The sequence below is a fragment of the Pagrus major genome, chromosome 4 (genome assembly GCF_040436345.1).
Source record: "Pagrus major chromosome 4, Pma_NU_1.0".
NCBI classification, from domain to species: Eukaryota; Metazoa; Chordata; class Actinopteri; order Spariformes; family Sparidae; genus Pagrus; species Pagrus major.
The window spans coordinates 8,492,809-8,509,955 of NC_133218.1; the positions used below are offsets into that span (position 1 = coordinate 8,492,809).

General features: G+C 40.0%; 1 protein-coding gene across 2 annotated transcripts in view; it reads right to left on the bottom strand.

Annotated features, from left to right (window-relative positions):
- LOC140995124 (myocyte-specific enhancer factor 2A-like) overlaps window positions 1-16,326 on the bottom strand; it is a 43,097-nt gene extending 26,771 nt beyond the window's left edge. Inside the window, exons 1-2 of one of the 2 annotated variants that reach the window (XM_073465057.1) lie at window positions 16,224-16,326; window positions 9,329-9,445 (exon numbers count right to left, since the gene is read on the bottom strand). The gene's annotated coding sequence lies outside the window, so the exon portion shown is untranslated. Of the gene's footprint in view, window positions 1-9,328; window positions 9,446-16,223 lie in introns of those variants that run through there. The other variant, XM_073465058.1, reaches the window with a different exon arrangement.
- Between the last annotated feature and the right edge of the window lie 821 nt (window positions 16,327-17,147).

Below are 17,147 nucleotides of genomic sequence, written 5' to 3' on the forward strand. Positions count from 1 at the left end.
ATGGTTAGTTTAGCTTATCATAAAGGCTGGAAACAGAGGGAAACAGCTAGCCTAACTCTGACCAAAGGTAATAAAGTCTTCATTGTCAATTTACACTACATATATTAAACCAATGAGATATAACATGTTAAATAGTGAGCTTAAGAGGTACTGGTAGGCAGATTTCTTTCCCTCTCTTTCTAGTGAGGCTAAACTAAGCTAACACTTGGCTAACTCTTTGCAAGAAAGCGATAGATCATATTCACATGGTGGCCATTTTCCTCTGACATCACACTCAGGGTGGGAAGCTCAAGTGCTGACATAATGGTGTGCTGTGTTCCAGGTTGCAAGTCGTATAAACGTAGGGAATCATGTTGCTAACCTTTCACTGCTTTCTGATTGATCAGCAACTGAAAAGATGATGGATAGTAAAAATCTGGAGGGACATCAGGCCATATTTCAAGGTAAATTTATGTATTTGATAACCCATTAGCTAATGTTAGCATTCAACAATTTCTTACCTAACATTACAGTTTCGTTAAAGTCAATGTATTCTTCAAGGTTTACATAAATGTGTACAAGATGTGAGTTGATATTTGAGAATTAAATGACTCCTTTCCTATCGTATTGTGTAACACTATCAAACAACAATGTTAGCTAGGAATTGGTTAAATGCTAACAGACTGGACACACTGGATGCATGTGCAGCGCTGCTGCGTGGCATTACATCTTGCTTTTCATTTCAGCGTCCATGTCAACAGGTTAGATCGTTCACACTGGATGCATGAGACGTGCTTCTCACACACATTGTTCTCAGCAAAAATAGGCCTGAAAACGACCTGTAGCCAGTCATATCCACATCATACCAGTGTTTCAAACAGATAGGGCAGACAGGAGCCGCGCTGCAGCAGCAACGCAGCTGCCACACAGCCTATGTGAACACAAACACGCGAGCAAGCAGCAGCAGCTCAGCAACCACGCAACTACACAGGCATCCAGTGTGTCCAGCCTGTAACATCTGCTGTTGTCTAACAGAAGCTGATGGGTTATCAAATATGTTGTTTTACCTTGAAATATGGCCTGATTAAGCAAATTTCCCAAAATGTCCTAACTATTCCTTTAAAAGAACTCCTAAATTTGAATCTTGTGACTAATTGGTAAATTGATAATAATATTGAAAATTGTCTGATTGTCGATTAATTTGCAGGACCCCCTAATAACAACCATTAAAATGCATTTGAGCAAGGCACCTAGCCCCATACTACTCCGAAATCCCACGCTCACGCTTCACGGAAATGTGAAGTGTACTGAGTGGGAGGTTGAAACAGGCTGTTGCTGAATAATTCCATGGTTCACAAAAAAAAAATCTTGGTTAAACCATCTGTCGAACTAACAACATCCTAGTCAATCAAAAACATTTTGGACTTACTAGGACATTCAACCACTATCTCAAAATCTCAGCTAGCTCTGTCATTAAACGTGTAAATACAGATCTAAGATTAACAAAGATGACCAACCTTTGGTTACCAGTGGTGTTCATTGTGTTCTTGTCAGCACAGATATGGTGGGAAGCTTTTGAGGCTTGGACAAGTTCACACACCCTGACTTAAAATCACCACATGTTCAAGCAACAGAAAATTATTCATTACCACAGAATGATGACAGCAGACTGGACATAACACAGAGAAAAACTCCTCCACACTGCCAACATCCTGATAGCTATGACAAACTACTTCCTGTTTCATGACCTGTCTGACAATGAGGGAAAATAAGATGAATTCCCCCACCCAAGCACCTCCTCCCACATCTTTCTCATTAAGTACAGAGTGCAAACTGCAGGATAAGCTTTGCTTTCTACACAATACAAACAAGCAACCAATAGACATGTCTGTAGCATTTAAAAGAAAAGTTCAACATTTTGAGAGGATCATTACAGTTCCGACATATCACTATCCATCATTTTAATTTAATTAAAGATTAGATAGATAGATAGATTGAGATTTATATCTATGTAATAGCATTTAATTTTCTATTCAATCACAATAACATTTAATATACAGAACAAATTTACAGATTATGCACTTAAAAGGGCATGGAGAGAAAAGATGAACAGAGACACCAACCGTGTGGTCATTTTTCATGTCAACACCACACAAAATAGATGACTGATTTATTTTTATTTTTTTCAGTGACAGTGGAGGACACTAAAACACAGTGGCAATTGTGCCTAAATAGGCAAATATTAATGATGCAATTTTACAGAATAAGACAATTACAATTACAAACCATCTACAAAAAATGTAATTGAACTCAATTGACCTCAATTGTAACCTAGCCTGAACTCAAACCTTCCTCCTGGTCGGCATAGACATTAACTGAGTGCTGCTGCTTAAGTGTAATCAAATGCATCAAGGGAGATTCCTGCAGAGGCGATTGTCATTAGGTTTTGTGTCTTTGCCTCGGGAAGACAACTCCTAGTTTGAATTTTGCCCTGAACCCATGCTCTGCTGCGGCGGAAACTGGTATTACCAGCGCCACAGCCAGAGTTTTGAAGTCCCGTAAGCTTCAGTGGGAGGAAATCCCACAGCATGCGCTCAATGACCTCCAGTCCGTAGCTCTTCAACGTGCTGCCAGCACCCAGATTTGAGGGGGTGGGGGTAGGTGCTACAGCAGGTAGTCTTCATGTGGTTAATGACAGTGTTGCAGGTGAATTACTAACGTTAAAGTAGAACGTTCCCAGTGTTATTTCCCAGTTTCTTTAGATCTTTCCATCATTGTTAGAAAAATCAGTCAATGATGGAAAATATTCAGTTAAAGCAACCTCTGCATCTATCCCCCAAATTTGCATGTGTGTAAACATTTCATCCTTTGGCATCCAGTCTACAAGAGAACATTGCAGGGCGCCTCCAACACTGGCCCTTTGACCCTAATAAACCCCACTAAAAGGGGTCAACAGTAAGTGTGAAAATAGCAAACGCTAAAAAAAAAACTGTTCTAGCATCATCATGAGCATTAATTAACACACCGCCCTTTAATGTCTTCTTTTGTAAGGAATAAACAAAGTCAGAGCTGCAGAAGGTTAATCATGCTGGGTCTTAACAGCACCAGGTTGTTTTCAGTACAAAGCAGCACAGAGTAATTGGCAACCCTTTCATCCCTCCTCCTCATTAAAGACCATGGGTTCATCTCTAATTACGTTGACCCCACCGTGACCTCTGCTCCAGTCACTCCAACAGTGAATCAATGAGGCTTCAAGCTGATGCTACCCAGCATGCACCACTAGGTAACCCCCCATCTTCTGCAACCCGTAGAATAAAGTAACCACTATCTCCATTATGTGCAAGAGTGAACATAATTTTGGTTGGGCCATTTTAGAGATTCATGGCCATTTGCTGGAGGATGAAAGAGTTTCTGTTTCATCACTGTTTGCAGAAGTGTTAGGGACTGATGACACAGATCACATTCCTTATTCATGCCTTTACCTTCCCTGCAGCTTTGCCCATCTCCGTGCTCTCCTCCTCTCCCCCTTTTTAGCGCAATCTTGTCCTTCTTCCTCCAGCAGCTTATTTGCATCATATCCATCAGGAGGGAGGGAGAGAGGCTCTCTTGCTCTTGCTCAAGGCATAACAAGGCGGACTGATAGAAGATTCTTACCCTGCCGGCAAGCCTGGACATTCTTTGAAGTTCTCATAAATGGAGTTTTTATAGAAGTTCTTGGGGGAACTCATACATGGTAAACAGTCAGGCTTCGTGGTGGACCTGCTCCCCGAGGGAGGTGAAGTAAGATCAGCAGGCTTGTTTACTGGCTGAAGTGTTTAACACTTCCCTGTTTATAGTAGCATTCAATGAGCCGAGCCTCCCCACATGCCCAGATGTGAATAGAGTTTTCTTTGATGTTGGGAAAACGAATGACAATTTATGTAAAAACATAACAGACTTGCAGCTACTTAAAAGAATGAACGATGAAATTTGCATTTTCTTATGCAAATGTTGCTCGGGCACAATACACAATCTTTGAATAAGCGGTGGTTAACACTCACGTTATGACCAGCAACGACAGCTGCAAATGATTCTCCTTGTAAATGTGCCCAATGAGAATGCCCGACCTTCAGTAAAGTCAATTGTAAAATGTTCCACTTTGCCCTTTTCTGTGGCTTATTGAGGCAGGAACATGCCTTTCCCTAGCAAGACAGGAGCAAGGAAACCAAGTGCTGCTGCTGTTGTCTGCTGCCAGGCACGGCAGGAGCACAGGCAGTGATTAATTCATCACCCACAGTGAGACAGGCTAGCCTCTGGTATCATGCAGCCTGAATATCGACGCTTGCCTCTGCTGCTTGGCAGGTCACTGAGCTAATGAGTTTTTATCCTGAAATGTAATAATTAAACTCTTCTCCCTCCACCAGCAGCCCAGCCATTTAATGCCAGGCTGAAGGCCAGGCAGATTAGATGACATAAACTGTCAGCTGCCACAGCACCCGACTCCCAAAGTCAGTTAGCTGCAAGCTGATATGCTGTGTTACTGTGTCAAGTATGAGTCACTAAAGGAGGTTATAGAAAAGTATGCAAGTGTGTATATACATATTTAAGTTATGGCATGATAATGAGACATTACAAAATTTGTTCAAACAAAAAACATGATAATCAATGAGTGAATTTCCCACTCAACAAGCCCATAGCTTCAGGGCTGCCTTCACTCACTCTCTATTCTCCAGCGTGCCGTACTGTTACTCACAATCTCCCAGCCTAGTAAAAACTCCAAGACAGCAGTCTGCTCATTTAATTACCGGCCCACTGTGATGTCATTTCATTATTGTGTTGCTTTTATGACAGTGGCAGAGGGATAAGATTTTCCTGTCTCAACACAGAGACACTGATGTCATGCCTGCAACAAAGATTGAAACACAAGCTGCCTGTAAAATATGACTATGCCTCCATACTCACAGTTCCTTTCATAAAATACACTAATTGGTCTCTTCAGCTGAATACTGACACGTGCGTTTTATATTCTCTGCCATGGTCACGTTTCCATGCAAAGATATGATACTGAGGTGAGTTGATCTTGGACTGAGGTGCAGTGAAATTATCTTGGCTAAATGTCTAATTTCCAAATTGTAATCATGCAGCATACAGTATAATATGTATAACAAGCAAAAGAGATTCCATGCCTGGACCCCCCAACACACTCATATATGTAGAAGGAACTCTACCAGGTTTCCAGCCCATTTAACATTTGCCTTTCAAGAAAGTAACCCTGATCAAGAAACTGATACCAACCAATCTTACTGATTCTGAGACTAAACAGCACATTTCACTGCACATAATCAGTTGAGAAAGTAGATATGAATATTATTCCAGCATCAATCAGTGACCAACTTGATTTTATCAACCAATAAAAACATCATGGGAAATGGAAAAGAAACACTCAGCTTTGAGACATGAAAGACACAATGTTCTCCTATGAGGGTGAACCACAGAGCGAGATTAATCAAATGTGTCATATGTGTCTATTGTACTTGCATTTCCGTTTGTGTTCTGAAAAACCTTGGTGAGTAAATCTTGGCAGTATAAACTTGCAAAGTGAGAGACGTTCCAAACATAAATGTCCCATTCATTTATTCCATCAATATTTCGTGACTCACAGCTGGAGCACTCCTACAGAATTCTGAAGCAGCAGTGCAAAAAGATTAACAGCTGGAAAAATGTCTTGTTTTTTTGGTAAAAAGTCAAAAGGTAAGAGATCCTCTTTACTTAACATGGGTACAACTCAAGAAACATCCAATTACATGGCTTCATGTTATGTTACGTGATTTCCTGATTTTCTCTGAATTGCCACAAGGGGGAACTGGCAAAACACTCGTTTTCACACTTGTTTGTTCATTGTTTCAAAATGAAACAGATCCATTCAGCTTTAGTTCTACTTCTCATTTTCTACCCCAGTCATGTGTGGCCCCCTGCGATGTCTCTTTGCCCCCCGGGGGTCCAAGCCCCACAGCTCAGAGAAACAGTGCTCTACTGGACTCCAAGGGAATAACAGTTTAAGAACATCCATCTCGAGGAAAAAACGTGTCTTGACAACAATGCTAAAGGCTCAGGGTGGTGGACACTATAATATCAACAGAGTCAGAAAGTAAAGCACTCTCCAATCATACAGTACAGTCATACAAACACCACATACAATATACAGTATACATTTTAGCTCTGCACACCTCTATGCTCACTGCAGATGAGTTTGCAGCGCCACATGCCTTCATCACTAAGAAGTATCTCTAGCCTCAGCCCAATCTTTTGATCTACTAAATTATGTTATAATGAATTCTTTAACATTTATGTTTGTTCCTGCTCTCATTGAAATTCTGTGGTTTCAGCAAAGTAATATCATCCTTTTAACGTTGTGAAGAGATGGTAAGTAGATCTGAGGCCTCTATCCTGAGGGTCCTTCATGCAATCTCCTATTCCTCCCACCCCTAACCACCCCCCTACACACACACGCACACACTCCAACACTACCATCTCTCTCTCTCTAAGATCACTGGGTAAACAGTGAACTCTTTTCAAGTCGGTGTTTGGGACAAATAGAGTTCAGTTGGAGCCATCATGCAAATCTTTCCCTTTTGCATTCATCCTGTATCTCACATCACTGGTGTGTGCACAAGTATCAAAAATTGCTCCTTTCCAAGTGGCATTTCCAGTATGTGTGCCACTAAAGCATTTTAGGTGTGTGAGTGGATTATCAAGATGAGTAACTGACAGTGTCAAAGCATACATTTCAAATGCTGGAAAAGTCATATGCTGTGGAGCTGCTTCTTACATTTTTATGTTCAGCCATGAATTTGTAGAGTTGGACACTTAAGATAACCATGTCTCCTGATCAACAGAAGGGTATGAAATGAGTGCTTACATTGTGTAAACCAGAGCACACTCCTGTTAAGTTGGGCAGAAAGACTGAAATGAAAGTTGGTGCTCAGAACATACTGTGCATACAGATGAACAGTGTAGGGCTGCTGGAGCAGTTCAATACATTTCTAGAGACATGATTTCCAGAACAGCTCCTGTTTTTCACAAAGAACTGAACTACTAATTTTAAACAGCCACTATTCAAGCCCACAGTTGTGTTTAAGAATCATTTAATTGATTATTAATGGTCCTAAATTAGGGCTGGGCAATATATCGATATTATATTGTTTTCATATGAGACTATACAGTATATAGTCTTAGATTTTGGATATTATATACTGTGATTTGGCATAAGTAGTGTCTTTTCCTGGTTTTAAAGGTTGCATTAAAGTGATGTCATTTTCTGAACTTACCAGACTTTTACATACTCATTATATCCACATTGATTACGATTTATCAAAGCTCTTAAGTACCAAGTTATCCCTCGAATATTGTTGCAATATCCATATTGAGATACTTGATCAAAACTATTGTGATATATGATTCTGTAGCCCTGTCCTAACATTTATTAAGTGCTTTTCAGAACCTTTCATAATATTTAGATGTCTATCATGTATCTCAATATCGCCAGAAATACTGCAATATTATTTAACACCCCATTGCCCAGCCCTATCCTTAAGACAATAAAAGTACAAGACATGTTTGACCATCTAACCTCATTATAATGTAAACTTCCTTTCCATTTCTTTCAGAATGTGTGAGCAGCTGGTACGGCTCGTCCATCATGCAAACTGACTCCAGACTATTCTGGGGAGGAATTATAAAGCTAAAAGTTGTGCACAACTGTGTGCATTTCACTGAATTTCTGGCATGAAAAAATATTACAGCTGGGATCAGCTAGGCCACCTGGGATTGGGGTGTATAATTGCTGAAAGCTGCGTGTGAGATCACACTGGGTGCTTCTGTGGGAAATTAACATCAGCCTGAATCGCAGGGCTACAGTGAGGCAAGCTGACTTCAAATTGTAGTCACAGAATTGGTCACTCTTATTATTATTGACATTATGAATTCTTACTGACCTAAAATAATGCTCAGATTTTCAATAAACAAATAATCTGAATCTCATCTAAATCAATTTAATAGAACAACAAACAATGAAAGCTAATAAAGCGCTACCAAGCACATATCATTCAGACGTTTTTCTCTAGAAGACAGCAAGTGTGAAAATAACACTACCACACTTGAGATATGTGAAGTTGTACAAAATCATTATAATGTCAAAATTGAGCATATGAAGCCAGTAGCTAGATTCAACCAGAACTACCTTTAGGCTAATATTATATTTGAGGAAATTTGAGGCGTCCTACTACCTGATCGTGGGGATGCTGCTGTAGTTCTAAATATAAGATCCTTACAAGGATATTTTCATTCTTACCCTCTTTCCTAATTTAAGTTGTCAGAAGTTTTTTAAGTTAAACAAATTCTTGAACACAGCCTTTGGACGTTGCTGATATAACCCAGCACTCAACTCAGCAAGGAGTGATAGCGTCCCCATGTACAGCCAGCATTAATGAGGTGTTGGCACCATTTAGAACAGTGTCAGGACTCTGCGCAGACCCAAACCACTCTCTGGTCTGGACCCTGTCTCTGCAAATCAACACTGAGTTTAATTAAGCCAAGCCACGCTGCCATTGACCCAACATTACTGTTGAAGTTGGCAGGGCCAAGGGAAACCTATTTACTGAGAGCAACAAAGACAGTTTTATATGTCTGCAGGAAAGTAGATTGCAAGGCTAATATTTGGAAATTGTTTTATTTGATTTCTGTATTTATTGAGTGTAATTTCTGAGCTCCTCTGCGGCATTTTTAGCATCAAATGTGCGGGTGTGTGGCCCAGCGGTCAGACGGCAGGCAGCCAGAGGTTTGGCTGGCTGGGAAGGACCAGCTCAGGCCTGATTACTAGGGGGACCCCCACCCCCCCTGCAGGAAGAGCTCTAAAGTCCAATAGATTAGGAGCTTTTCCATAAACCACAGCGAAAGGGGAGGGGAGGGGAGGGGAGGAGAGGAGACTCCTCAACACAGTAAACATGATTTCATTTTTACTTCTATATAAAGATACACATAAAACTCATTTTATATTTCCCCTGACCCTTCAGCACTGTCTGCAAGTAATTTAGATCTGGAGAGCCAGAGTTGCATAATGCACTAATACTGAACATTTCAGGAAATATTTCTATGACAATAAAAAGCTACGGTTTTATACCACTAAACCCAAATGAATGGCTTTGATTATTAGTCACAGTTGTCCCAAGGAATTTGATATGGTCTAAGTATAGCCAGAGAAGGATGACCCATTAATAAAGTTGTTTTGACAATGACACCTGCATTAGAGTTAGCAAGAGCTGTTGTAACAAATCTAAGAAAGAAAAAATTAAGAAGAGGTATCAGATATTACCTGAAAGTGTGTGGTGTGTCTTCTGGCAGGAGGAACTCACTATTGCTTCAAACTTGGAGGATGGATACAGCGGAGATGATATTACAGGCAGCAATTTGTTTCTGTAGCTCTTAGATTCTGAAAGAAAACCAAATGTAAAAATTTGAAATGTAAATGTATAAAAATGCCATGTCAAAATCAAGTAAAATACAATGAATACAAGGTGTTCCTGCTAGTAATGATCAAAAAACAATCTGCCAATGGATCAAGTGAAAATTGTCTCAAAAGTCCCATTTCACCCCCATCTCACTGACATGCTACTTTCTTTATGACTGTGATTATATTAGCCTGCCTATATTAGTGTACTGGGATATTTTTGACAAGACATTTCAAGTTTTTACAGTGTTGGCGCCAAAGCGGGAAAGTAAGTGCTCCAGTTCTCTTATTCTGGAGATAAATTAGCAGTAATTGAACTTCTTCTTTCATTGAGAACACACTGCTTTTCTCTTCAAATGAGTAAGATGACATATAAGTGTGCACTCAACTGTTTGTGTGAAGACCATCTGTGATGAATGAAGCCATGTTAATGGATGTAATGAAACCATCAGTGAAAATACAAGAATCATAGTTTCAAAACAGGCCTGATGTCTGTAAAATCACATCAAATAGAAGAGGGATTTTCCATGTGGCTCATAAAAACTTTAGCGAGAAGATTTAAGTGCCATAGACCGAACTAAATGAGCTTGTGCTGTTCCATAATCACATCAGTCTTGATGTTAGCATCAGCACAGACAGGTAACAAGCACACAACAAGCCTCCACAGCAACAAGAGTCAGCTAAAGCTCTCATCTTCTCTGCTGTGAGATACAACATGTCACTGGTTCAGCCAGGCATCGCCACAGCTAATCAAAGTGGATAAGAAATGCATTAGTCCACACAGGAGCAGGCTGCATCAGCTTGGGCCAAAGCAGGCCACGTAATTGACTAGAAAAAACTAAGTCAGTCAGTCAGTCAGTCACGGAGGACTTGAAATAGCCTCTCAATGAAACACACACACACACACACACACAGTGCAGCCTCTATTTCTTCAGCGTGTGGTGCAAAGAGAGAAGCCTGTCCTTCAGAAGTGTTGCTATTTCTGTTTACCACAAGGCCCCACATATTCTATCATTAGGGAAACTAGGAGGGGAAGGAAATACCACTGGGGAACACATGGACTCCATACAGCCACACAAATGAACCTAACTGACAGGCTGGACTGCCAGGTTTTATTTCCACAATATGCATGTGTCTAATTTTACAAAAGTGGCACAAAAGTGATATCTTTTACTTAAAAAAATCAATCAATCAATCATCACATTTACAGTTATAAATACCCAGGATTTGGTGAACCTTTCATAGAAAAATCAACAAAGAAAAGTGAGAATGAGCAGCACCTCCTTGGCTTGTAGCGGAAAAAAGCTACATAGTGCTTGAAGATGCAGTACCATTGATGGATGCAATGTTGACTTGCATGGCTGGTTGGATATGATTGCATTTGAATCACACTGTTTTTTTCTTTCTTGCTGCCGTGTTGTTAGACTGGCACGGTTGAGACTGGTATGGTTACCTTGGTTGAACCTGCCTCCTGCCTTTATAGGTCACAATGCAAATCACGTCTGTTCAAACCACAGCCACTACACAGGAGGTGATGTATTTTCTACCACTTTATTTAGATACATAACGCATGAAGTGTATGCTGTACGTCTTTATTACCTTGCATGTATTTCAACTTTGGCAATGGTGAATTTTAATACTATACTGGTACCAACACAATCACTTGTACCAGATGTAAAGAAGAAGCAACCATCTCAGGCAATCAAAGAACCTAAAAGAGGCAGATGTTGGACTAGCCTTTGCATGGTGGGAACAATGAAAATGTAAACACAAAAAAAAAACAGTTTCCAACCAACATGACATTAACTGCCATTAATTACTTCTAATACTGAGGTCATATGCTAAATAAACTCTCAGCCCTCTCAGTAACTACTAGAGGTTGACAAACCGATAAATTGGTGCTTTTACAGACTATTGTTATTGGCTGAACTTTGCTCTGATAGTTGCCGATGGCTGCGCAGCGTCCACCGCAGCACAGAGGCGTACGTCACCATTTTTCATGGAGTATACGCTGAGTCAATCATCATGATTATCACGGAGAGGATGGGAGGGACTAGGGGGAGAGAGAGGGGGCCCTAATGTTCAGTTCAACAGTTCCAATAAAGTTAATACCCAAGATTGTTAAATTTCGACAGTGATACATTTCAAAAAAGAAATAAAAACATTTGAAATATGAATAAAGATGACTATGTTGTAACTGTCAAGCTTTCACCAACAAAGTCGGCTATCGGCTTATTCCTTCTCCCAACTATCGTTATTATATCAGCCTTTAAAAATCCACTATCGGTCGTCCTCTAGTAACTACAATGCCATAAAACAGAACCAACCCACTCACCAGCAACAAAATGGTATGCATCAAATCTATACTCATGGAATCACATTTCTCGAGCAAAAACACAAAGTGCATTTGATTAAATGGGCAGGGTTCTGAGAAATGTTACCATCCTGATTACATTACAACACAGAGAAGTGTAGAGTATGATTTTGCAAGCTTTGGAGGGTGTCCTGTTCCATCTTGACAGAAGGAATACAATGTCTATTAATGCAGGTTTCAAATATTTTCCACTATTTTCACCACATGCTCACAATCTTGTAAATGGTTTGTGCATGTAGATTAATGCAGCGATGACCAATGGTTGGGTCCCTTTGCCTCACATCCTTTTGTGAATAGGCTGTCCTAACTTCCTAAGGGAAGATGGAAGTTATGTTCTTTTAAATGTAAAGATATGAAATACCTTAATCAGATTTACCAGGTTTTGCAGTAATCAGAACATTATGTGCATGTACCCATAATGCACGAGATTGTGCAATGAACAGTTCTCAGTGAATTGCACAGTAATATACAGTATGTATGTCATGTACCTTAAAGAATGTACAGTACATGGCACATAAAGTTAATCTGATCAAGCAAATGTGACTTGGCAACCATTAAAGTTTAATTTTCAACCTCAGAACACACAATGGGTTTACTCTTAATCCAGGACAATTAAATTATCTAGATAGCTATAAAGTCATCTACTGTATCGGAGGACAGAAGGCTGAAAGAACATTAGCTTGTAGGCCCTTCAGTCTTGAAAAGTTTTTGGCCACTTGTGGGCACAGCCAATTCACCAGAATGAATACTGACATTGTGCATTTCTGCAAATCACAGATATGTTGAAAAACTTCACATATCTTTATGTTGCAACTTTATTCTTTAGGTTTTCCTTATGGTCTGGGCAGGTTTAGGCAAAAAAAAACACTTGGTTAGGGTTAGGAAAAAGTCATGTTTTTGCTTAAAATGTCTGTTTTGGTCACCACAAACATGGCTTAAGTCCTGAGTTCTTGTCGAAAACCCAGGTTATCCACGCTCACAAATGTTGAAACGCAGTCTCAAACGGCGGTCGCTGAATTAGCAGCCTTCTCACCTGTAACTCCACTACCATCCCCTCCAGGTCTCATCATGACTCTAGGTCATAAACATGTAATGGGAACATGATATGACATGTTTTGTACCAATGACGTTGATGCTCATGTCAGCATGCTCACAATGATGCTAAGTTCATAATCATAAGATGGCAGAGAAACTTAAATATGTTATTTAATTCCAACTAAAGAGGTCATATTATGCTAATTTTCAGGTTCATACTTTTATTTGGGGGTCCTAGTAGAATAGGTTTACATACTTTTATTTCCAAAAAACGCATTATTTTTCATATGGTGCATTGCTGCAGCATTCCTTTTCACACTGTTTTGAACGCTCCGTTTTAGCTACAGAGTGAGACATCTCGCCTCTGTTCAATCTTTGGTGAGAGTTGCACATGCTACATATTACTAAACAAGCAGGATGTAGCCAATCAGAGTCATAGTAGGGTTTGGTCATGCCGAGCAAGGTAGTGTGATCTAAAATACCACCGCTAAAGCAGTAGCATCTGTATGTCTTCTGATTGACTGGAGTGTATATTTTTACATATATAAAAATATATATTCATATAACGCCTGTTACATAGTGACGCACATAACTTACGGAAGTAAAGGCCAGACTTCAAACCAGGAATTTCAGGCAGTGCAGGAGCAGTGTTTTCTGTGGGAGAGAATAACTCCCTTTGGCGTGGACTTTGGGCTTTTTCACTTTGCAGACCTTTTGCATGTACAAAAATGCTACATAACACAATAAAGGAAAGGAAAAAACCCAAAAAGCATAATATGACCTCTTTAAGTAAAAGCCAAAAGCATTTTACATAAAGTAAGTTTCCATGTGTCCAATATGCTAACCCTGGCTGTGTTGCTGGCTCACAAGAGAAACCCATTATCCCTAAGCTACTGAAATGATAATTTAGCTAAACTCTAAAGGAAGAGAAACATCAACACACTACACTGTGCTGCAAGAAACAACAATATTTATGCTCCAGACTTGACAGTGTCCAGATATCTAAGTCTGCTAAGAGATAACTGTGTGGAGATGGGAGACCTCTTTCATGCATATGCTCCCTGTGGTCTCAGCAGTCTGACAGGGTGACAGTGTAACCATGACCTGATTACCTGTCCCCTGAAGCCTGTAATCACTAAAGCCAGCAGACAGGCACTGTCAGTCCGCTGACAGGGAGGATAATTGAAGGTGATGCTACATGCTGCTAGCCCCGCTAATGAAATATGAAAACAAAGAGCAGGGACAAGCAGGGCACCAAAAAGGTCTGAGCTCCAGAGCAGCACGGTTTCTGTCTATTGACCTGACACCTCACACGTTTTAAATATTGGTCTGACGAATGATGATCTGTGAATTAAACTTCCTTACAGCCTACACAATAGCTTTTTAAACAATGGGGCGTTTCCACAGACATTCCCACTAAGTCTGAGTTTTCCATTTTACTCATGTTCATCAAATACAAAAGGGTGTTGTAATATTAGTTTAGTGATAAAATGCAGCATGCTTCTCCTGGCTCCATAGTTACAGCATAGACTATTAAAAAAAACATTAATCCTGCATCAGTGATGTCACCCATAACCTTCTGAAGGGACTTCTTTTAAAAGTGGATTTGGGTTTATCAACTAACCACAACAACCTGAGATACCTGTCAGTCAACTGCAAGCAACAGCCCAAAATAAACATCTCTTTAAACATGATTGTTTGAATTCAATTTTTGGAAACTTTTCTTTCTTTTTTTCAAAGTAGAAGTTGGAGAACATCTCCCATCCTGCTAAAATCTGTACTTGCTGAACTAAGACCTGTGAGGCTCAGAGGGAGCATTCTTCAAGAAGCCCTGCCAACTTAGACCATCTTCATGCTGCCTTTAAAAACAGCTCTGTGACAGGGGAAGATGCTCTGTGGGCCATCAATTTATTGAGTTATACTGGAGGTTAAGATTCAGAAATGCTGAAACTATTTTTGCCTTGAGGCACAAAGTGTATTGGAACCTCTGCTCAGTCACTCCTCAATTCCTGCCTCAATACATATTGCTTATCTTAATGAGTTAACTAGATAGGCCTTATAAACAAACATTTGTAATCCCTTCTTAAAGCAACTTTAATGTAAGAGATTGAGGCACAAATACACAGTCCTCATTCTGTGAAAAAAAAATATTCAAAAGTTCAGCTGAAAATAATACCAGGCCACAATAAGTAAGGTGATCGAGTGGGTATTTTCAAAGTTACAGTGCTTTTAATAGCTTCACTTCTGTGTTTTTTTAATTCTGGTCCTGGAGGCCCCCTGCCCCAACACACCTGATTCAAATGAATGGCTCGTAATCAGGCTTCAGCAGAGCTTGATAATGAGCTGATCATTGTATATGTGGGCATGTAACAATGGTATTAGGACAGACTTGAAAAAAAAATGTGAACCTGTCCTTTAAAGCAGATTACTTAATCCAAATTTTCACATGATCATTTTAAGACAAATTGATTTTATGTTTGTAAAACTAATGTTTGTGTTATAATTTATGCTTAAGTCTGCTTCAGTTAGTGATCTCCTACAGGATGTAGTCTTTCAGGTCTTTGAGGGGACAAAAGGTTGGTATTTCTGAGGTACTATAATGTCAGCATTTTGGATTAAAACTTTTTAAATTCACATAGGCCTAACTGAAGCACTCTGTGTTCAGCTGATTGACACTAAATGAAGTTTTGGTGGACCAGCAGCTGGTGTAAGACAGTTACCTTAATGTATATTTATTTAATGCTATATGTGGTCACTGTACTGTGACATTACTGCAGGGACTTTCATTATGACTGTGCTGCTCAACTGTAATGCACTTCACTATATTACCGTTGTTTTTTAGCTGGTTCCCTCTTGGAGAATATCATGGAAATACTAGCTACACTTTGTTTTTGAGCCAGCAGGTTACATTGCATTCAGACAGACAGGATGTAGTTGTAATAAATGCTAAAACTAGCTAGCTTAATACAGCTAAAAACAGCTAACTGGTTAAACATCGTTGGTGGGGCTTTCTTACAGCGTTGCAGGGTTAATCAAAGTTTTATAAAGCTCCCCATTAAAGCACTTCGGCTTATCACAACATGTACAGTACACGTACTGTACCCACTTGTAAGCTACTTAGCCTCAAAATCACACAAAAAACTAATCATGAGGCGGTGTTACATGCAGTTGTAGAGCATTTGCTGTCATTATTTTAGGTTGTTTGGGAAACTAACGGACCAGCGTGAAGACTATGGCAACACTATGAAGTGTACGTTTGTGGCTCCCCTCCCTCTCAGCCTCCACAGCAGAGGAGATGGACAGTAAACACACTTTCTAACACATTCAGACAACTGAGTTGGCTCTACTTACCCGTCAGCCCTCCCGGTGCTTCAATAAATACGGATAGTTTTGTGTCAAAGTGTCTCCAGCAGACACACACGGACTGACTCTCGGTCGTTGTGTTTAACAAACTGACAAACTCAGAGCGGCGCGAGCTTTAGCTCCTCCCACCAGAGTGTCTGCGCGCGCGTGTGTTTGGCTCATCCCTCACAGTGTGGGTGTGAGGAGTGTGTTATTATGATAGGCGTGTATGCAAGTGTGTTTTCATGTTTTATAGTGTAGTAAAGAAAATGTACGCACGTTTTTCAGTTATTGACTAAATATAGCTGCTTGTATGTTTTAAATGTGTTAATAATTCAGATGAATTCATGGTGTATTAATGCTGCATTGCAATAGGGACAGTTTAAACCTAGAATGTGTTGATAACAGACTTTTCAGCTGGCAAATACAGCACAGCATGTCAGCCCAAACACAAGCCCAGTATAATAACTGATCCATTGATATTATTTTCTGCTCTGGCCTGAAGGAAGAAGAAGGAAGCTTGTGACTGAAAGGTCACAGGTTCAAATGTCTGATCCAGCTGAACCGCTGGGAGCATCCGATCCTCCCTCCCTCCCTCAACAACACTGCTGATAATATATCTGGAAATGTAGAAAAGACTTCATGGTGAAACCACAAGACATTTTTGTGCCGTGATACATTCGAGAGTTGATGTTATGAGTGACTACTGTATGTCACATTGGAATGAATATTATAAAAGGCAACATTATTTACATTGTTTCGAACACAAAGAATTAGTGTCCTGTACAGTGGCACAATGTGCAAGGAAACAATATAAATCCCAGCAGTGCCAGTACAGGGTGCACTTCCACTGGAGAAAATGCATGCAGTGCCATATAGTCTGCCCTACATGCTATTAAAGTAGTTATGCAGTGTGCCTCTAAATGTTTAATG